The sequence below is a fragment of the Corvus moneduloides genome, chromosome 4 (assembly GCF_009650955.1).
Source record: "Corvus moneduloides isolate bCorMon1 chromosome 4, bCorMon1.pri, whole genome shotgun sequence".
In the NCBI taxonomy this organism is placed as follows: domain Eukaryota; kingdom Metazoa; phylum Chordata; class Aves; order Passeriformes; family Corvidae; genus Corvus; species Corvus moneduloides.
In genome coordinates this window covers 58,892,398-58,916,071 of record NC_045479.1, presented here as the reverse complement: position 1 = coordinate 58,916,071, position 23,674 = coordinate 58,892,398, and the positions used below count along the sequence as shown (strand labels likewise).

Here is a 23,674-nt window from a genome sequence, read left to right as displayed (position 1 = left end):
ACTCAGAGAGCCATTTAATAGGTGCCTTCCTTAAACTGACTCACTATCTGAGTATGTGGCATCTGGGTGCCATGGTCAAACTCAGATGAGCTGCAACACTTTGCACACAAAACCAAGTTTCTCAGAAAAACACTGCTTTTATGGGAAACCATTTCCTATGTCAAAATTGTTGATTTCCTGTTCTTTTGCATTCTATTTATTACAGATACAAAGAAGATATGTTAACCTTCAGGGTTTCATGATAACTAACATTTCATAGAAAAATCTGTGTATTTTTTGTGTAAATTGTTACTTTATTTGTAACAAAATTGGAAATATATTCTTTTTATGGTAGTTTTGACAAGATGAGGTACTTTGTTTAGTTTTGCTTTTTTTTGAATTGTACATTTCCTTTTTGTTGAAGCGTAAATGATTTTATTGCTATCAATTTAATTTAGCTAGCATCTTTTTAAGCAATTCATTGCTTTTGCTTACTGAAATATCAGTTTTGTCAACTTTAAACATGTTGACTTACACTTATGATGAAGGAACTCAAATTGAGGCTGACATAATTAAGCTCTGAGGATGTCACTCCCTTGCCCTTCCATAACCCTGTGAAGCTGAACCATCCTGTCTTGTAACATGCAGCATTTTATACTGAATGAACAAAGCTGAGGTTGACACAAAATATATCCCGGAGTCAGACTTGCAAAGCTCTTAAAATTACTCACCCAGACTCAAAATCTAATTATCTTTCAGCTTTCTTCCTTTTACCATGAGAATGGTCAATAAAGTGGGTTTAAAGCCAACTCACAAATGACATTTTAGATGCTGATGGGAGGAGAGGGAAAGGAGAGAGAATTTTCCAAACCTGAAAATAACCCTTGTCTCCAAAAATCACAGGTAAGCTTAGGCACCATCAAGCTTAAATGCAGCTTGGTACAGTTCATGTTATACTGTTTAGTATGCACTGAATGCACAGAGGGAAGAGCATGAGAGAAAAATAAATGGACTCAGTACAAAATAAATGGGTAACATAAGGCTTTTGAGACTAAGACAACATTTCACTGCCTCTTACTGTTTATTTTATTTTAGGTTGAAGTACTTTATCCTTTATATTTCCAAGTTTCTATATTTATCTGTGGAGCAGCTGGTACTATTTGTTCTGGGTGATTTAATTTATTTATTGCTATGTATTCTAAAGACATGTAGCTCTATCTTCTAATGGGTTTACTGTGTGCTCTTTAAATTGAAACAGTTGATCAGGGCTTTTTTTTGCTATACTCTCTCTTGAATTCTTTAAAAGAACAATTGTATTTCAATGCATTTTTCTTAAAAACGGAATTTAATCAAAGTGAAGGATAGATTTGAATAACGCTGTATATATTCATTAAACATGAATATCAGGATGCTCAGGATTGCATCATTAGATTTTGTTCTTTGGTTAAGATGTTCACAAAGTCTGCAAATATATTTGCAAAGTGATGTATGATCTAGCAAGATCCCAAATAAAGCTACATTTCAATTGAATGTATTTGCTTTCAACAGTTTTCTCTGTCTTAATACTAGATAACATTTCCTTTTTGCTCATATCCTATTGTCAGATGCAAATAAGAATTTAGGAATCTTGTAAAAATAAATTTTTTGCATTGCTAGTATAAATGCGCCCGTCCAGAAGTATTTTTTTTTTTAATGAAAATATCAGTAAACATAACCTATCCTGATATCCATTCTGATCTGATTAGACTGAAAACACAGATCTGTTGATTGGGGAAAAATAATTTGGTAGCCATGGTAGAACTAAAAAGCAATTCAAGAAAGAAGTGAGTGATGGATCTATAATATTTTTCCTTTCTTTTACTGTGCTGCTTCAGGAATGAACGGAGCGCTGTAAGAAAGTTGTTACTGCATGCAGACTCTCTCTTTGATGACCCTTGAGAAATAAATCAGCAGTAGTTCTTTATGCAAGACTCCAAATAGGAGCATTGCCACAGCTGACTCACACTTGCACTGCTGATGCCATTGTTTAGCTTTTTGCCAGTGCCTAAACAATCACCAGAGGATACCATTTACATTTACTCCAGGGCAGATGAAAGAAACTGCCAGCTGAAAAGAAAATCATGTTAAAGTCTAAAAAAATAAAGATGCATGAGCATTCAGTTGGAGACTGAATGTGTTTTAGACATTCACTCTGAAATTTATTTAGACATTCACTTTTAATTCGTGTGGAAGATTTGCAAACTTAGGCAATTTTTTAATGATTTTTTTTTTCTGATTTTGATGATTTCTTTTTTCTACATAAAATTTTTTAAATGCATGACAATTAGGAGAAGAATTATGCTTTAGAAAACTCACAAGTTTAAGAATCTCTCTATCCCAGTGTAATCAGGGAGTGCATTTGAGGGAACGTTTACAGGTGCTTAATGCACTACCTCTTTGGAAGTGCAGTTTTTTTGTTGTTTTTCTTTTTTTTTTTTAAGGAAAAGCAGTTTGCTGTTGACCTTTGACTTTTCCTTTTTATAAAACAGAGTAGGGGCTTAAAATCAATTTGTCGTTCACATCTAGGGCTGGACTTCCAAAGCAGATCAGTTTGCTAAATAAGTCATCTGAAAATTTGACTGTTGGAATCACATTAGGAGTAGTTGTGCCCTCTAATCACTTCTGAGAAATCTGGTTTTTGTTGGCATCCTATGGAGCACCATACATCTGATGCATCTTAAACCAATGCTCTGAGAGCAAACGTTGTGTTGCGTAGTCATTATCTGAAACCAGAAGCTGTTTTTTACAATTTATTTTGAACAATTTTATGGCTTGTGCATGTCAATGCATTGACAGATATCACTCCAGCTGGGTTACAGATATTTTATGTTTTTGAACAGAGGCTGTCAGTGAGGAGCAATTCTCTGTTGAACAAACACTGGAAAATCTGAAGAAGCACAAAGTATTGTGCTTTGAACTGTCATATCTCTAGGCAGAACAATACAGTAAATGATTCTCTCTGCTGTGTCAGAGCATCAACCCCTCTGAGGCATCAAATATGGCTAGAGCAAATGTTTAATATTTGTTAGAGTGTAGGGAGGGATGCCTGGCATTCAGTCCTGGCTCTGAAGTTGATGATCTGACTCCAAACTGGCCTGTAGAGAGGGGAAAATTGCTACACAAGCAGAAAAGTTTTGCTTCTCTTCCAACTGCAGTATGAAGTTTTCTTTGTTGGTGCTTTTAATCATTTTACAGTCCTTAGAAAAAAAGCACCCTATAGAAATTCAAAGTATAAAATGCCATATTAAAAAGAGTAACAGAGAAGCACAAGTGCTCACATATCTGTAAAAGCCAATAAAAGCATATTTTTATGAGTCTACAAAAACATTCCTTAAGATCCAGCCCTTGAATGATATGCTCATGCCTTTCTTACACGCTGCCCTTTGAGGAGCAGCGCAGCAGAGAGCAAGATGAATCCAACTGGCTAGCTTAGAAGAGGAACTATTTCTGTCAGAAGTGCACCAGGTTTCAGTGGTCGGGCTCTCACTGATGGGTGAAAACAGCCTGGTTGATGGTCAGAGGCTGCTCTTACCAGCAGCAGCACTGTACCAGAATACTCTCAGCCTGTTCTAAATATGCTGCTCTATGAGTCAATGCCATTTGCTTTTTACTGCTGTGCTGAAATGAGTCCCTAGAGGAAAGGGAATTTAGGAGTCCCTCATGAGATCTGTGTCTGATGGCCTTTTGGTAGCTCTGGGGCTCATATCACTTTGATCCCTTCAATACAAATAGAGTAGGATGTGTTTTCCCCTGCTCTAGGCCTGTCTATATTCCAGCTGAATAAATATATCCTTGTTAATGTTCATTTGTACATAGACTTGCATTTCTGCTTGTGACTGGATCTTGAATGGCAGCCCACTGGTGTAAATTCAGCCCCACTCCAAGCTCCAACCAGGCGAGCTTGCTCACTGCCGGTATCTAAAGGTATCATGTCTTCAGGGGGAGGATATAGTTCATAATCCATGACTATTTAATTGTATCCTCTCTGCTGATACTGCTGTCGAGGGCACCAATTAGTTTCAATTGTGCAGGTGGTTTTAGCAGAGCAGACAGTTGAGCTAATGGGAAACGGACTGTGATCATCTACCTCATTTCACAGAGCTAAGGAGCAACAATCTAATTTGAGCTGAGTTCAATTATTCTTGACTGGAACTTGCTTTAAACAAGCAACTTTGGTGCAAAAAGGCTGTTGGGGCCATTCAGCCTCTTGATTTCTGTTTTGCATGCACAGGTCTCTTCATCAAAAGTACTTGACAGTAACTGGCTTTGAAGCAGCCAATGAAACATTTCTGTTCGGCAACATCTAATGTATGGTTCCTCCTCTGCACAGTCATTTTAACTTTTAATACTTGAGGACTGTAGGGAAAACTCCTCCTGTTAAAATCCACACAGATAAATAATTTAATAAGAGCAATAGCACTAGAAAAATTATCAAATGACCTCTTACAGGATATTTTTTGTCAGCTCACAGATTTATGTTTTCTTGTGTGCCCCTAAGCCTGTGTGGGTAATTAACAGTGTTTATCACTGGTTTTTGTCTTCTATTCTGGTTCTGAAAACTTGAAGATGACAAAACACAGAGGGAAAAAAAACAGAATAGAAGGTAGAAAAAATTAATGTGTAAATGTAAAATGTAACTACGCGGATATGCTCACTGATAGCTGATCATTTCCCCAGGAAAAGCCAGAGAGCTTGTGAGGGCACTCAAGAAGTCAATGCATTTTTTGGTCTTAGGAAGTAGATCTTCTTGCCACACACAAGTACTTGGCTTAAAGGTCATGTAACTGCCAGTCTGTCTGATTTTCTCTTTCTGTAGCCTTTTGAAATAAGGCTGGCTCATCCTCACTATCATCTTGTTTTTCTTTCTATTTCTCTGCAGGGCTCTGGTCCTGGATGTCCACACTACAGACATATTATTTTGATCTCTGTTTATTCTTGAACAATTCAAGATCTGATGGCAGGAAATTGTGGTTGAGACAGAGAGAATAACTTTTTCCACAGGGTTCACCATGTCTCAGTCTTCCTACCTGAGAAAGCCCTCCAGCAATAACACCTCAATAGGCCATGAAAAGGAGCTCATGACACTTCCCTAAGGGACAGAGATCATGCAAGGAAACAGCCTTTAATGAACAGGAGATAAGCACTGCAAGAGCACAGGACTAAGAGGTTGAGACAAGCTCTGAAGGCACTTTATCTCAATTCCACTACACCTCACCACCCATGAACAAGGGACATAGAGATGGGACTGTCACTCACCACTCAGCAACAGCCCATCTGTCCCAGGTCCCCTCCCTGATGAGTGTGGGATGCATCATTACTGCAGGCTCTGGATCCTGTGTGACACTCAGTAATACTGTACTGCTCTTCTGAACAGCCCTGAACCCAGTGGGACTCACGTATATGGGAACTGCTCCTCTCACCCTCAGGAAAAAGGAAAGGGGAACTACTCAGGGCTGTGGTGATGAGATGCTTGGAAACATCCCCAGCAAAGATGTCCTCCACTTTCTGCTGGTCATACAGAGTTAATTCCTCCAGCACTTAATAGCTTCTGTATGAGAATGAACTAAATGAACACAGACTTTTCTAGATGGGAAAGAGATGAGTGAGGAAGACTAGTTAGGAGGCTGTATGATGAAGAATGACACTGAGATGGTGGTTACTCACTGATCAAAGTCTCCTTTGATACAAGGGCTTGGGGGATTGAAATGAAGTTGGAAAATAGTAGGTCCAAAGTAAATAAAAGTCAAGCATTCTTCAAACAGCTGGTAACTAGTCTGTGAAATGCCTCTCTACAGCATCTTGTGAAAGTTAATGTCTTTCAAGAGCAGCTGGACATATTAGCAAAAAAAAAGTCAAAAGTTGTTAGATATAATCACCTTTGCCTTATGATGTTCCCTTTGTTGGAGGTGAGAAAAACATTTTTGGGAAGTGCTACTAGCTTTTAGTTTCTCACATTCTCTGGTTATATCTAGTTGTGGTCACTGTTGGAGCCAGCACCCTGGAGTTTTTCTGTATGCTGACAAGCCTTTCCATTTTACTTGAACCCTTTTCTGAAGGATGAGCCACATCATGCCAAGGCTTTCTGAACATAAGATACTTGAAGGGGGCAGCAGACAATATGTTCCAGTGATACGTGATAAAAATTGTCCATAGACCTGCATGACAGGGTGGTCATCTCACATGGGATGTGTTAAACAGATGAAAAGATATGGTCCTTATCAGAGGGGCTGCTTTTGATGAGGTGTTAAAGGTTCTGGGCTAAAAAATTCTGTGCAACTGTGTGTGCCACTTGATGCACATCATGGACATAGATGGTCCATGCCAGCAGAATAGTATGTAGTCTGTACAATGTGAATATGAGCTGGTCCCTACCAATTGACCATGGATAGATATTTGTGCCCTTAAATTGCTTTCAAAGTCTGCATGGACAAAAATCAAAAAAGCAAGTGACCAAGTTTTCTGATGGACTAAATACCAAAATGGTGTTGTTCAAGGATTATTTCTTCCTATATTAATAGAAATGTTATCCCAAGTAGGAAAAAAAAAATTAAATTAATTGTGTTTCTCTTTCGAGTTCAAAAGTAAACAAGGCATTGAGAAAAACAAGGGAACTGTGTTGAAATTACTACTGTTGTTATTAAAAACAACTCTTTTGAGCCTGTGGCTATGCTGGAGGGAGTAATAAACATTTCAAAAATCAAGGGCTGATTTACAAGTGCTGAGCAACTGTGGTAAAAATTTCAAAGGAGCTCATGACCTGTTCAAACTATGATTAACCTATCTTTTGTTCTTAAATTTAAATGCTATCAATTTTACTTCTAGGAAATGTTACTAAAGAAAGAAGTATAGCCAAGACAATATTATTTTCCCTGTACAACATCTCTTTATGTGGTCAGGTTTCACATAGGGAAAAGGTGATTATGTTTTGCTTGCCTAATATAGAATTTTAGGAAAATGCAAACACAGATCTTTTAAATATTCAGTAGTTTCCATTCTGAATAGAAAAATGTAAATATTCTATCTGATTTATTAAAGGTGTCAACAAAGCAATCATAATCTGACAATTTAAAGGATTTGTTCATGGTTAGCATTCATTTCGGTCTTTCCTTAATCCCAGATCATGATTGAATCTAACTAACTTTTATCTGACATCATGAAGATTGGCCCTGTTCTAAGCATGTTCCCTCTGTCATTGAGAGAAAGGGATATTCTGAGCTCTGAAGGCCAATGTGAAGAGAAATAATCTTGAACCACGGCATTTGATAAACAGTATTTTTATCACCCCCCCAAAAGTAAATGGATTTGGAGATTAAGTGATGATTGCTAGAAAAAACTAGCTTAGAGGTTATTCTTTAAATGTGGTTATTATCTCAAGCCACCTGTATTCAAGCTGTCTCAGAATATAGAGAACGTGAGGTAAAATTATCCTTACAACAATGAAAAGAATTTGTTTATGTATGGCATATTCCTTAATTGTGTGAAACAATCAGGGGAATATTAATTGCCTTCTTGATGAAGAGACCAGCAGTTCAGTTACTTTTAGAAAATAGTAAAAATTACCTTCCTGATGTAGCACAGAATTCATTCAAGCCTGTGAAAATTTGTATTAATTCGATGTATCATTGTTATAAAAACTGCATTGTACATAGCTTATGCAATAAAGTGTAATTTAGCACTATTATTTTCAAAGTATGTTTGTGTGTGAATTCATTCTCACATTGTAGTGCCTTCCCTTTTTTTTATGGCCACAATTAGCATAAAACAATGTTTTTCTCTCCAAGGAAAACACAATTTAATATAATGGACATATCTGAAAAGTAGTAATTATGGAAAATAGTCCTGTAGCTGTTTGGAGATCTTTTGAACCATGCAGGTCCCAAACTGAATGTTTTTGGTGAATCTGTTTTTTCCCTGGAGAAGTCATCACATGGAGAAGTTAATAGAAATAGACCTTAATCCCAAGCATGGGAGGCCACTCATCCCAGAGCAGAAAGACTTACAGATATCAGGAGAGACTGAGACCTCAGATCAGTGGGACAAAATGAATATGGGCCCTGTGCCTGTGCTTGTGCAGTGAGGGAGCTGCAAACCTGCATGCTACATTAATCATGCCTTGATGCACAGGGAATTAAGACCCTAAATTCTGTCCAACTTGGCTTTTTCAGCTTGCTGGAAAGGCATGGAGCTCCTCCTTCACATGTAGTCACACACTAATAAAACACACAGAATGATGAAGAGAACGATTTTCCTGCAGGGGCATTGAACTGGCCAGAACTTTGAAGAGTATGCACTTAGGTGTTTCCTTCTTGTGAGCTCCCAAACAAAAGCCTTTAAGCCACCAAAGCTTGGTTGTATTAGAAATACAGGCTTAAGTAGCTTTTTAAGTAGCACAATCTCAAAGTGACTAGCAATAAAAGTGTCTTACAAAAAATTTCCTTTGCCTGCTGCAAGTCTTTGCATTCACACTTACATTCAGCTGATTCAGAAACTTTCTGTGTTGCCACAAACTCTGCTGTGACCCTTCTGGTCCTGATGAGGACTCTTGCCACTGCCTCTGAGGGCTGATGACTGGCTTCTCTGTGCATTCTCCATCTGAACACATGCACTGCACCTCAGAAAAAGAGCTATCTCCCATTCCTTTAAGAAATTTGACATCCTGTTCTTTTGAAGAACACAACGTGCAGCTGAGGACAAGCAAATCAAACATATGTGAGCATTTGTCTGGTAGGGGTTTGAAATTGTGCACAGGTCAATGCTCAATCCATCCTGGCATTGGCAGGGGGGGGCTTCCCTCTCATACTGTAACAAAGAGTGCTCTATGCATACCCAAAAGATATTTCTTCCACGTTAAATCCCTGGAGGGCTTTGTGGATGAGAAGGATGTTTCCATGTATCAAAAATGATCAACTGCGCAATTCTTCTGCTTTCTGATGGAGTACAGGCTGAAGATTTCAGCTTTTTTGTTTTCACTAGTCCACAATTCATCCATATCTTTAAAACTCCAAGTGACAGAAACATTATTCTGTATTTTATTTACATTTTATTTGCATTATTATTTTCATTTTATTTGTAGACAGTCCAAAAGTGATTTTGCCTTCGTTTTTATATTTTAATGGGATGGTGGTTCTGCTGTTTCATGGGCCTAACTTGCAAAAAGATGTGGTTCCCCATGCACCAAAAATGAAACACAACATAATTGAGTATAGATATAGATAGAAATAGATATAGATGATATAGATAAAGATGATATAGATATAGATATGACAGCGGAGAGAAATATTCCATGCATTGGAACATATTTTAACTTAGTTTGTGTACTGAAGGTCAAACTCATCTCTGAAAGATGCCTACAGATTTCCACTGAAGATGCTTGAAGTTACAGGTGTTTCTCTGAGTTCAAAATATAGCCCTTAAATATTAACAGCCTTTCTCAAGAATCTGAGAATGACAAAAGTCTTGGACAACTTAAAGTAATAAGTCAAAAGTCAGTGTGAATTCTCTGTGGCAGAAGCAGTGAGGGGAAAATAGAAATATGTTCTGCAATAATTTATAGGTCTGGAAGATTAATGGAGAAAAAGGTGCAGACATACAACAGAGATAAAAAACAGTATTATCCAGGCCAACCCACACACAGAGATCAAAGTTAATTTGAAAACATAAGTGTTTAAAGAAAAAGCAAAGAACGGCTAAAGTAACGAGAGGGTAACACTGAGGAAAAGGAACAACACATTAAAAGAGATACTAGCAAATGCAGAAAAGAACAAGAACAGAAAAGCAGAAAGGCAAAAATATCTCTCTCAGGAAGTTGCTGGTATCATTAAAAAGTATCTTGATGTTAGAGATATTTCAGAAAACCGGATTATTTCTTTGGATGAAATTATGCACAACTAGAAGGGAAAGAAAATTACTAGTGGAAGCGTTAAATGTGATGCAATTGCATGAAAGTGTGGAAAAGTGAATGCTCCAAGTAATCCAGAGACAGAAATGTGACCATCAGGGAGGAACAGAAACCCCTCTCGACCATAACACTGAGTTACAGCCTTCCATTAGAAAGGCTCCTGCCATTTTCCAAACTGCATGCACTTAGGATACTTTTCCAAATGTTTTAAGAGATTATAGGGTTTGAAAAGGAAGGCTAAGAAATGGGGAAACGGAGGAGTTAGCACACTGTATCAGAAAAAGCAACACATGCTAGTTCCTCCTACTCTTGACCTTGTGTCTTCCTATACAGCCTTCTGTAAAATGCTGCTTTCTCTTCTCATAATGAATTCTCAGGATGTTGCAGCTGTTAAAAATGCTCATGGCCTTTTGATTACAAAGCAGGGAAACATCTCATAGAGATATAAGAAGATGTCATTCCTACCTTTCTGGCATTAACGAAACCCACAAAACACTGAAACACTTCAAAGGGAACTTGAGATGTTGGACAGAATTCGGAAAAAAAGCTGTAAGAACAGTATCAGTATGAGAAACTCTGCTCTGAAGAAGAGCTTAGATGAATTTGATCTTATCTTTGTCAAGGTTAAGAAGTACTTATACAAAGAAGAGGACTCAGAAGCAAAATTTTCTTAGATCCATTTTTAAAAAGCATAGTAGGATGCCACAGCTAATCAGAAACAGGAGAACAAGTATAAATAATACTAATTCTAAGGAATTTTGTTCCTGATGTTTTTATATCTAGCTTGAAGTCTCTCAAGTAGCTACACTGCATGCTGGGAAGTTGTGGACTTGACTGGGTCAGGTTTAATGGTATACAAGAAGTCAGATTAGATGATCATAACAATGCATCTGATTTTATAATGTACATGTCTTTCCTTAAAGACTTACTATTATTGCAAAACTCTTTCTCTATCACATTGTATTACATCTGACATATTTTCTTCTTTGATAAAGTAGGCTGTTAACTCTGAATACATACAGGTTCTTGTGTTATTTAATGGACTTTCTCTGGCACCTTTTGCTGTGTTTTTGACTGCTTGGAGAAGCATTGTGAATATCTTTGATTAACACAAGTTAGTGAGAGTATTTATGCTTTCAGAGCTTTGTAGTTTGGTCATGATGACACAGTAAGGGACATTTAACTAACTGCCCAGAAGCTTTTGTGCTACTTAGAATTTAATCTGTATCCAGTCAGGCTCATATTTTCACCATACTGAAAGGAAAGAGGTTCTCTTCCAGCTTGTGTTCCTGTGCATAGACACACAGAGATATATTTTATAAAAGTGCCATGTCAACATATTTGCATGCATAAAACACTTCTAAAAATAGTATTTGTGTCCATGAATGTTGAACCTAGTCATGGAAAAGCTTCCTCTTCATTGAGTGAGTAGAAAGAAATTCTGCAGAATCACAGAATATTCTGAGATGGAAGGATCATCACAAGGATCATCAAGTCCAACTGCTGGCCCTGCACAAGGAAGCCCCAAGAATCATATCAAGTGCCTCTTGAACTCAGTCAGGCTTGGTGCTGTGCCCACTTTCCTGGAAAAGTGCCGTAGGCTGCTTCACATGAAATCATTAGTCAAACTGTAAGAATCCAAGACACTTTCTTGCACTTTGGAGATATTTCTCTGTGTTATTGATTTTAATGCTTCCTCTGAGGCTGTGAATCTTTGTGCTCAGTGTGATGAGTCTACATCTTTTATAACAAGTATTCAGCAATCCAATGTTTACACTGAATAGCAAGCAACAATCCCTAGGAGCTTATTCTTTTCCTTCCATACATTCAGAGTATTGTCAGGGTCTTCCTTAGCTCACTACTATTCTGTATGTTTATTCTGCCACTTAAAGATGTAATCTGTTGAACATCTTCCCAGTTTGGACACATAATATTTGCAGATGACTTGTATATCTTTAGTATTTCATCGAATTGCATTATATGCAGAGGTTTAGGGGAGAAAGGTATGACTTTAGTCCTTAAATCAGATGACCTGTTAAATATGCAGTGGACTCTCAGGCATTTCTGGAAGCAGTTTACAGCCTTTACATGTATTTTAACCCAGCCTGATTGACAACCTTAACTATAAATGTAGGTCATTAGCCATATATAGCTTATCTTTCAGACTTCTAGCTATCTGACTGCAGGAACACAACTTCCCAGTTCCCACTTGAAACTTCAGCCCACCCAGGTGTTTTTTGTTACACTGATCTGCGAAAGCTTCAGAGCTTCTTACTGTTTTTAGCAATATCACTCATTCAGGTGTGAACCCCATTTTTTATTGTAGAGTAAAATCACCCCCTTTTTATACACTATCATTCTCCTGGATGGCCCTGAACTGATGTCAGAAATACTTCTGCTACCTCAGTATGTTTCTCTTGAGTATTCTTTTTCTTTTCCCAGAAGATGCTCATATGTTGCCCATGAAATAATCCGAGAAAGTGGGAAGGCCCTGGCCTCTGGGGTACAGTCTGTCAGTGCTTAGGGCACAACCCATGTTTAGAAGCTGATAACATACCTTTGTTTCTTTGAGTACCATTTCATGACATTTTGAGTTGACTGGGAAACCTGATGGTTATTGAAAGTGCTGCTTTTCTCCTTCTGGGATTTATTGACTATCTGATCCAAAGCCTTCAATCTCCCATAAATGTTTATTCTTTCATTTGAATTATCTCATGAGGAATTGAGAAGAATACACAGATGGTGTCACCCAGACCTTGTTCTCTGGAGCAAACAACCTGCTCTGCTCCAAGGCCAGATGAATAAGGATGCTCCAGTTGCTGATTTTTAGCTCTGGATTGGCAGTGAAGCTATGCAAGAAATTTTCCTAAGGCTGAATGGTAGAGTAGAAATTGTTTGGATTATAGGTGGCTTTGGGACCACATGGTCTCACTTAGGCACCACTACATTTGATTTGGTATGAGAGCTTTATTGCAGTCTCCTGAATCTTAAGAGACTCTCAAATTCCCCCATCTCCTGTGTTTGCTGGTGTTTCTTATTTTCTCCTGCTAAATCTGTCAGTTTCATAGGAACAGTACTTGTTAGGGAAGAGTCATTAGAACTAGAACTAGGCACTTGTCTGTGAAGAGGCAAAATTGAGTTTTAGGTTTTATTCAGCCCTTTGGAGTTCTGGGATGTTTGATGCCATGCCTTGAGCCAATGGCTCTGAGATATCCTCTGCCTGTTCTGCTGCAGAGGTATCTGGAAGAAAACAAAGAAACTGACTCTAACTTAATAATGGCTAAGGCACTAAGCTGGGATAGGGCTTGCTTTAGAGCACCCACCTTCAGATTTCTATTCTTCAGTGAATTATCCACCATCTTTATTAGGTATTGGCATGAAGTGTCCTGGTAGGAACTATATTTTGACTGCCAGCAAAGCTTAGTAGTATGGTAAGCACACAGCACAAGGTGGAGTCTGCAACACCAACCAGATTTCATGATTTATAGAGGCTCAAGCTCTTTCACCATATGCTCCTTCAAAGGATTTTGGCCTTTGACACCCAGTGCTAAATGGTCAGTTCTTACTGCATTTTTTATGACAGTGTTGAAGGGGTCTTCATTCCTATATGGATTCTGCTGGGGGTATTGTGAATGTCTTTGACAATCTGAGCAGAATTTCAACAAATAAATGCAACTCGCAGACTGCTCTGCAGAAGTGATGAGAGGGGCCAGTAGTGTATTCTCTCTTGTGCATTTCTGAGTCTTGATCTGCTTTTGTGAGGGTCAGAGTTTAACCCCAGTCAGCAACTAAGCCTCATGCAGCCACTCACTCACTCCCCCCTAGTGGGATGGGGGAGAGGATTGAAAGGGTAAAAATAAGAAAACTCATGGGTTGAGATAAAGACAGTTTAATAGGGAAAGCAAAAGACACGCACGCAGGCAAAACAAGGAATTCATTCACTACTTCCCTTGGGCAGGCAGGAGTTCGGCCATCCCCAGGAAAGCAGGGTTTCTTCACAGGTATTGGTGACTTGGGAAGACAAACACCACCACTGAGAATATCCCCTCCTTCCTCCTCTTTCCCCAGTTTTATATGCTGAGGGTGATGTCTGGAATATCCCTTGAGTCAGTTGTGGTCAGCCATTTCGGCTGTGTCCCCTCCCAACTCCTTGTCCAAAGGACAGCCTCATACTAATTGCTGTGAAGAAAATTAACTCTACCCCAGCCAAAACCAACACTTTAAGCCCTAGGACTTGAATACACAAGGGATTTGTGCAGCAGCTGTACTGTTGTTCAGGGAAGGAAAAGAGAAAAGACTGAATCTGTCTTTGAAGTTAGAATCTGCAGACCAGCTGTAAGAGCATGCATAGAGTGCAGTAATAGATCATGGGCTGTATCATCTCCTTTTTCCTCATGTTTCTACTGTGTGCTTCATACAGATATATGTGTGATAAAAGTCTGCCTGTACAGAGAACTTGTTAAATTATATATTTGCAGTAATTTATCTAAAACTGTGATACACTCTGCACCACAAATGTTAAAAGCTGTTACTGAGAAGAGAGCACAATATAAAGACTCCAGTGATTTTCTAGTATTCGGGGTTGATGGTGTCTAATTCATTCTCAAATTCAGAGTAAAAATCTTAGTGGCTGTATTTTAGAAGCCTTGATAACAAAGAATAGAATGAAAAGAAAGAAAAGCAGTGAATAAGAAAAGTCAGCAACTTGGAAGACAATTTGTAGATATCAGGGTAAGTCAAAAAGATGCACATCTATCCTCCAAACTAGGTTTCCTCCTTCAGGCGGGAAAGCAACATCACTCCCTTTCTTTTTCCTCTTTCACCTCTTCTTCCTTTGACACTATACTGCTGGACTGCGCCCATTATTATAATTTTTCTGTTTTCCTACCTCTTTTATTGAATTTCTTACAAAACAGTTGATAACGAGGATAGCTATCCTTGTCCTGGATGAAGGGACATCCAGGAATGTCCTTATCCCTCCTAAGCATACAGTTGGACCTAAAATCTGAAACACTTTCTGAACCATTTCCTGCTGCCATTCAGGCTTTTAAATTTTGTTTTTTGGGTTTTTTTCAGACAAGGCAAAATACAGAGCAAATATACAGTGAAATAAATTACTTTTGATGTCCTGAGCTAATAAGTCCTCTAGCATTGTGGAAAGATATAAAATGCTATGTGTAGACTGTGAACCATGAATTTCATATGTCCTTTTAGTTATTTTCCTGATGGCAACCTGCAGTATTTGAAACACTGACAACTCCCCTGCCCCAAATGAAGCTGTCAGTATACATTAGCACTGTTCCAGTTGTTTCCACAACTCCTCAGCCCTGGAATGTATGTCCTATCCACTGTGTAGTATATGTATTATGCCTGTCATCAATTATAACTGGATCGTGTGAGCATGTTTTCACAGATACTGTGGCATCAACATGGCCTGCAGTTGTTGAGAGGACAAATCAATCCACAGTCTTAGGGGTGCAGCTTCTAGCACCTGGGACCTGTATTCTGCACAGATCTTTTCTTTTCTAGCTCCATCAGATTTGCGCTGGTGAAGACCACAGGGGCATTTGCTCCATCCTGGTTTGCAGCAGCTTGAGAAGGGATTTGAGGGCCAGGAAATGTAGCAAGTGTTTGGTAACCAACTGGGAATGCAATCTCTTTGAACAAATGTGCCTACACTTTAGGCAGTTTCTGTTACATATATTGGCATTTCTAATCTACTAACAGAGAAAACATTTTAATTGTACCTGTCTTATCAAACTTGCATAAAACAGAAAATCTGCTGAGTTCTTCAAGATGCTCCTTTGTCTTAAGCACCGAGACATTTATTGCAGTCTTTCCAGCTTTATTAATAATGTTATTAATATTCTTTTTGCACAGAGCAGTAGTGGAAAAGTGTCTGGTACTCGTGGGTGTTTCATTATTTAAAATGTAAATAAGAAAGGCTGCAAGAAGTTAACCATCTCAGCAGGAAAAAAGGAACAAACCTTTAGTCTCGCAGATATGGGCTTATCACTGTTTTCCTCATTACAGCATATGAAATACTTTATAGTCCTATATTTGTAGCATCAACAAGAATATTTTTCTTTGTTCATCCACAGAATTATCCATCTGCCTGTTTCTTTAGGGAAGGAATCTAGATGCAAATTTTCTGAATAGCCTGTAAATTGATTTTATTTTCACAGAGTTATGAAAAAAAAACTTTCCTTGATTCATCCCTTACTTTCTCCTCGGTTGTGTTGACTGGGTAGGATAAAGGAAAAGAAAAGGTAAGCATATTTCACCTGTCACCATTGGGGCCTTGGGGACGTTTGCACGTGGAGCTCTCTGCGGCATGTATAAAAAGAAGGGACATCAGCTTTATTTCAGGCCTGTACACCTCAGAGGTTTTGTGCTCTTGCTGGATAGGTCCATGTCAGACTGAGTTGAGAAGGATTTGAACTGACTGGGATTTGGCAGATTTCATATCCTGGTTGCAGCCTTGCACTCAATGTGAATATCAAGTTATTAATTGGTATCCACATTACAGAAGATGTTTCTCTACAGACTCTTCGACTGAGCAGCACTGTTCTCCCACTAGTCCATGTTTGTTTTCGGGTATTCAGAAATTACAGTGAAAGTGGTCTGAGAGCAGGTCCAAGTGACATGGGTCATCCTTCTTTGTTGGAAGGTTTTGGACATTAGATACCGGTGCACCACACACAGGAGCCGCAGCTGCTTTCCTGTGGTTCTTGTCACTGGTACCTGCCCCAGGGCAGGAAAGCACTACGTAGAAGGCAGCTGTGCACCTCCCAAATCTGCAATTGGTGGTTTTGTACGGCAGCAATTAATTTGGTCTAGTTACATATGTCACAACTGCTTGAGGTTTGAAAATTGCATCACACCACTGCCTGGTCTTTCATACAATCATATAATATTTTAGGTTAGAGAAGACTGGTAAGATGATTGAGTTCAACTCAATCCAGCACTTCCAAGTCCACTGAATGCCTTTTAGCCACATGTAAATGTCTTTTAAATAACTTCAGGAATGGTTAATCTACCATGTCCTGGAGCACCCGGTTCTAGAGCTTGACAGCCCTTTTAGTGAAGAAATGTTTCCTAATATCCAACCTAAATGTCCACTGCTGCAACTTGAGGCCATTTCCTCTTGTACTATTAGTTGTTACTTGGTAGAAAAAAATCACCCCCACTTGGCTACAAATTCCTTTCAGGCAGTTACAGAGAACAATAAGGTCTCTCCTGAGCCTCCTTTCCTCCAGGCTGAACACCCCTCAGCTTCCTCAGCCACTCCTCATAAGACTTGGGCTCATAAGACAGACCCTTCACCAGCTCTGTTGCTCTTCTCTCCAGCACCTCAGTGTCCCTCTTGTCATGAGATCCCCAAAACTGGACAGAGGATTTGAGGTGTATCCTCACCAGTGTAGAGTACAGGGGGCTGAACCTCCCTAGTCCTGTTGGTTATACTTTTGCTGATACAAGCCAGGTTTCTATTGGCCTTCTTAGCCACCTGAGCACACAGTGGCTCATGCTCATCTGCTGTTGACCAGTACCCCCAGGTCCTTTTCTGCTGGGTCACTTTCCAGCCACTGTGACCCAGCCCTTAGCACTGCAGGGAATTGTTATGACAGAAGTGCAGGACGCAGCACTTGGCCTTCGTGAACCCCAAATTTTTGGCCTTCACCCATCGATGCAGCCTGTTCAGGACCCTCTGCAGAGCCTTCCTACCCTCCAGCAGATCAACACTCCCACCCAGCTTGTTGTCATCTGCAGACTGACTGAGGGTATACTTGATCCCCTTGTCTGGATATTTGCTTCTTCACTAGATATTCATCATGACTGAAAAGTGAAAATTAAAGCAAGGCAGATTACATGCAATTACTGCAGATTTCAACTATGAGTTATATTTCTTCATCCCTTAAGAGGGGCTAAGGCAGGAAGCCTTTGGAAGCTGTATACCCAATCAGGGCTCCAGAACCTCCTGAGTGAATGTAGTTGGGCAGTATTTGGATTTTACTGAGACTCTCTGCCTACTTCTCAGGTATTTGACAGCCACAGGAGATGCATCTTAAGACTAGAATAAAAAAATCAGTGTAGCACAGAAGCCAGAGTAATTTTTGAGTCAAAAGTGTGAGAACAGAGGAGCAAGCATTGTATAGAATGATGGTGGATTTTGTGGATTTGTGTATAGGACTAGAACAAAATAATAAAATTATTACTGTGGCAGAGTTCAACACGTGAAAAAACATTTGAACTCAAAGGTTATTTTATTACTAACAATAGGTAAGTACAGCAAGGATAATTGTCTATATTTGCTGCTCAAAGGTTCAGCATCTTTGTCTGTAAAATAGTGTGGCCAAAAATGGTTTCCCTCTATTCACATCACATACATTTGTTTACTGGTTTTCTCCGTATGTTATGGAACGACCTAAACTGACCTCATGACAGACTTACATACTTTTTCAGCTGTGGAAACTAGAAAATAAATTATTCTCATCCTTTTATACTTCTCTTTTATTCTCTTTTTATAACTACTTTCAAAGACACTTTCCAATTGTCATACAAAATTCTGACTAAAAAGGGAAATTTTGGCTCATGCTTTTCTGAGCTTTTGGAGCTTCAGCTATTGTTGTAATTTTGAAGGAATGACTACTTTTGAATGTTTTCCTCCTCAGCCTCTTTTACTACCTGAATTGGGAGTGGTCATATTATTCCTTTTAGCATTTATTGGTGTTGAGTGCTTAGAATCACTGGGGGAGTAAGGTGGGGAGAAGAGAAACAAAGAAAGAAAAGCTGTTAAACTGGAATTATGGAGGAAGCATGAAGTTTGTAAGACAATAAAATAGTAAGAATACCAGTTCTGAAGGTTAGAAAATACAAAGATAAAGCCACCTCTTCAGAAACTTCCCTGAACTATTTGATAGCCTCACATAATGAACTAGATATTGCTGACACGTTGCAGTGCTAGGTTTGGTTTAGCAAGCTGCAGCTTTCCCGGAGAGCACAGCTGGACTCCTTAGGGCCGAGCAGACATTCTGCCCTCCTGTAGTCCTTTTGGACTTCCCTGACCTCCTACTACAGCTAGCTGGGTACTACAACACAGTGATGGCAAAGAAGGCAAGAAGGGTCTCTCCATCGGGAACCTTTATTGTTTCATGTTGGTCCACTGGTTCCCACAAGCCGAGAGCCCTCCTGCTCCACGCAGGGGGGTTTTCTCAGATCGCAGGGGCGGTACCTGGGCGGGGTGGGAGTACAGGAACCAATAGCGAGAGCCCAAGGGAGTGGCCAGGACTAGGGGCAGGGGAAAGTGGGAGGGGAACAATGTGAAAGTGTCATAGGTTAGCAAGCATCGTCCCGGAAGGGACGTCCTTGCTAAGAGGTGCTTACAGTTTCCTCTGGGAGCTGATAGAACCTATCAGCTGGCCAGTTTGAATATGGACAATTCTCTAAGCCACTTAAAGTTGTGATCACCTCTGTTATCCACATTTAAGAATAGGCAAACTCCCCCTCCAAGCTCTCTCTCGTTTCCGGCGCTGGGACAGGTGGCTGCAGGCCCCGTGCGGGGGCCAGCGGGCCCGGCCAGGCCCTGCTTGGGCCAGGCCGGGCCGGGCCACGGCCATCCTGAAGCCATGGACCTGTTCCAGCCATGGAACCCCCCCCCACTGCCTTGCCGTGGGCAGCCGGAGCGGCTCGGCTCTCCCCCCTCTCCACTGCGATAAGAAAAATTCAACATTCCAGCTGCAAAGCTGCAAGGCCGAGGTGAGAGTAACCCTTTTACTGCTGTGAAGAGCTGAAAACCTGAAGGAAGAGAGAGAGGAGATGCTTAAAGCTGAAATTCTGTTGTGAAGCTATGATATATCAGAGTATCCTGTTGTAATTTCATGAAGATATGGGGGGTGGAGTGTTCAACTCGTGAGCAGAAGCACCTGCGCTGAGATAGGCAGATGCTGACGCAGCTGTAATTTCATGAGAAGTTTGGACAGGGAGAGATGAACCAGATGAGGACTTTTGCTCCAAACGGGAAAGGAGAAAACCTCAGTCCGTAGAGATGAACCAGATGAGGACTTTTGCTCCAAATGGGAAAGGAGAAAACCTCAGTTCCTAGAGATGCTCCCAGAGATAGTCCTAAAGATGAAGATGATGAAGACCCTTTGCTCCCAGGGAAGGAGAAGGGCCTCTGTTTTTGTTTCTGAACGGCTCAACCTTAAAATTGTACCCCAAAAAACTTCAAGAGTGGACCCTCGAAAGCAGTTGCGGGAAAAGCTGCAAGTCGGGGGAAAGGACTCACACGCAGGCAGAGAGACTCCTCTTCCTAAATGGACTGAACAATATTTGGAAGTGGGCGGCTGTCTCGTTGTGATAATGTTTTCATAGCATGAGCAAGAAGAGACTTCTCTTTCTAAATGGACTGAACAAGGCTATTATGGAAGTGGTAAACAGACTGAACATCTCAAGGGTTGTCTTTTCACATTGTCAGTGGGAGAAGGGAGGAAGGTGGGGGGAGGAGGAGAGTTCTGAAGGTGGTATAATTTTTTTTTTTTTTTTCCTCTTTTAGGTCTGTTAATAAACTTCTTTATATTCTTTCAAGTTTGGTGCCTGTTTTGCATTTCTCCTAATTCTTATCTCACAGCAGATAAACAGTAATGAGTATTTTGGACCAAACCACTACAGAAAGGCATTTAATAAGTGAATCAGTGGGAAATATACCACCACATCTCCCCTTTCATATTAAATTGAAAAGGGAATGGCTTAATTTTTATACAATAGAAAAATGGTAAAATAATGCAAAAATAGAAAATGATGAGGCAGCTGGTTGCTGTTGACTTTGGAGATTGGTGCTGGTTGAGTTCTCACACAGCAGCTGCTTTTGCAGCTTATCGCGTTCTTTCTCCTGCTGGGTCTGCTAGGATGGCATCTTTTTGGTTGCTGTTTATTTCACTTCTGGTCCATGCAGCGTGGCGAATGGGGGAGGCTGCGCTGTCACTCCCATGCCATACGGTGCACGGAGCCACAGTTCCATGGCCTGCGCCAATACCACTCGGGACAGGCCAGTTCGCACGGTCCCCAGGCCGGGGCTTTTCCCGGCTCAGCCGCCGCTCCCAGCCTATACTGCTTGGGGCCGGGCCTGCCCTGCACACTGACACATCACTTGCCATCTTGAAATTTATCTGCCATAGTGTCTATAAGGTATGCTATCCCTCATCCAATTTATTGTCCAACACATGTAGTTAACTATTAATGAAAGGACAAAACTGTATGGATTATTAAACAAATGATACATGGAGCTGTCTACTTAAGCGCATGATAGCTGAAAGGTAGATTAATATAGTATATGTCAATATATGGTAATCACTTGAATTATGCCACCACAGCAAAAGACCTAAATGATTCAACTTGAGTACTTAAGGTTAGAGACCTAAATCTGTACTTGGGCAACTGCTTTTCAGGGCTGTCAGGTGTTAAACATGCAGCTCACACCCTTCACTGAGCTCAGCAAAGGCTGTGATTGCTAAGCTCTCCTGAAAATAAGATCATTTGAGTTTCGTGCTACTCTGTCTAACTCTTGGCTTCAGTTTGAAAACTTTGTCCAGAGGTATCTGAGGAAGCAAGGGTTAAACAGCCCTTCTGTCAGCTCGACTGAGATTTATTGTGTAACGCACTTCCTCCAAAGAAAGATGTTTAATGCTATTGATTGCAAGGCTGCCTACTTAAAATAGCATAATGTGACAAATGATGGATACCACACAGAGCAAAATTGTAAGGTAATTCAATATATGGGCATGTATGGTATGTATATCAGAATAGCAGCTTCATTTTTCAGGAGGGTGAGTTGGAAGGTCATCTATTTCACTTAAAGGCATTGAACGTTTTTGTTAGTTTGACAGCCATTATGGGCTTGATCCTGTTATTTAAGGCAGTCATTAAACTCCTATTGACCTAAAGTGGGTAGGAGAGGGGCCAAGCTTTAGGATATGCAAAGCAGAGACATTGAGATGAAAAAAAACCTGATGGATAAAATTGCAGAGTGAAAAAAGCTTTATGGTGGCTGCTATATATAAACAACAAATATCCTAAGAATTATCTGATTATTTAAAATGTTTTGTACCACAGTATTACTTCTGCTAAAAATTTTCCTGCTAAATTTTGGATTTTCTCAATATTTCAAGAAATTTATGCAACTTTGTACTGTTTCTTTGCTGCATCATAGAGCAGATTAACTGCTTACACCTTTTAAAGCTGTGTTTATTCTTAGATGTGTGTTGTGTGATAGTCTGTAAGCCTTGCAAAAATCAGTGGTTTTAATGGCATTTAGACTAATTTTTAAATTTGTACTAGGAAAATCAGGTAGGAAAAAGGCAAAGAAATGTTATGTATGTATGTTTATTAATGAAGAAGTCAGTGAAAGAGACAAATTTAGGAGAAAAAGAATATTTCTATCATTGCAATGCATTTCATGCTTCAGCACAAAACCAAAACCAAGCCTGTTATTTTCTTCTTTTTTTCAATCTGTCATGTGTCATCGATCTCTTTCCTTCTTATTTGGAGCTTCCTCTGAAACTTTGGGGTATTTTCTGCCCATGCTTAGGAGTACACAGAAAGAAACTGGGACTGGTCTGATGTAGAAATGGGCTTCTGCCCACTTGCTGATGCACATTTCAGCTTGACACATCCACCCAGATAGTTCTCATCTTCCAAGACACACTTGAAGAAGACCCAACTGCAGGGCTAGACCAAGGGACCACTCCTTGTGGACAGCTACTCTGTTATCCTGCTAAGTACTGGTCCCTGAGATATAGAAGTTCCTCAGTTGTTAGCAATGTTTTCATGGGTAGGTAGACAACACAGAATTGCTTCACTGAATGAATCTGCAGAGCCATTTAGGTAGCTCAGTGATACCTCTGACTGCACAGTGAGAATAACCCAAGATTTCATGCAGGACATGGAGAGTCATCCCGATCTTTCCCACTGAAGCCATTTTAGTGAAGTGCTTTAACATCAGCCCTTCAATGCTTTGTTTTCAGGAATCAATAGCACGTTAATTAAAAAAAAAATTGTACTCAGATATAACTCAGCTTTAGTATTTCACACTCTTTCCAGTAAAAAATAATAACTTCATGATCTGAGGTAATGTGATGAAATAGTAGGTCAGGTTTAAATCCAATCTTCTCTTCCTTGAAACACCCTGGAGTTTAAACTCAGAATAAGTTTTAGAAAGAAGTTACTATGGTTTAAGCTCTGATACAATTTCAATTCAAAGTAAGGTTAAGTGAGTAAATTATCTTGTTTTTATAAGATAGCAGATGAAATGCAGAAGCTCACCAAATGTTTGCTTTGGTTTTTGCTCATTCAAGCTCAGAAAGACAGAGAAGACTGCAAACACACCTGTCATAAATCATAGATATATTAAAAAAATATCCTGCAATGTAAACGCTTTCAGTTTTACGAATTGGTATATGATGTATTACATCATTAATTTGAAAGGTTATTTATGATGTAGCCTTATTTAAAAAATTATTTTAAATGAAAGGAGATTTTGAAGATTAAAAGCAGTAAAATCTGGAAATACAGTTTCAAGTGGAGAAGTAAGTCCAAACAATGCAAATATAGTACTCTAAGGACTTACTTTGCTCCATCTTTGTTTGCAAGAATTTTAACCTTTTTGCCTCTCCCAGAAGAGTCCAGGGAATTTAGCAAAGGGCATCAGATTTTCTGTAATCCTTTAATGAAGGCTTTGCTTGACTGTAGTTTGCTGTTAAGCAA

General features: G+C 39.6%; 1 long non-coding RNA gene across 1 annotated transcript; it reads left to right on the top strand.

Moving 5' to 3' along the window:
- Nucleotides 1-764: 764 nt before the first annotated feature.
- LOC116443088 lies at nt 765-7,696 on the top strand. Its single transcript, XR_004239745.1, has 2 exons — nt 765-882; nt 4,898-7,696. It is a non-coding gene; the product is annotated as an uncharacterized LOC116443088 (long non-coding RNA).
- The last annotated feature ends 15,978 nt before the right edge of the window (nt 7,697-23,674 follow it).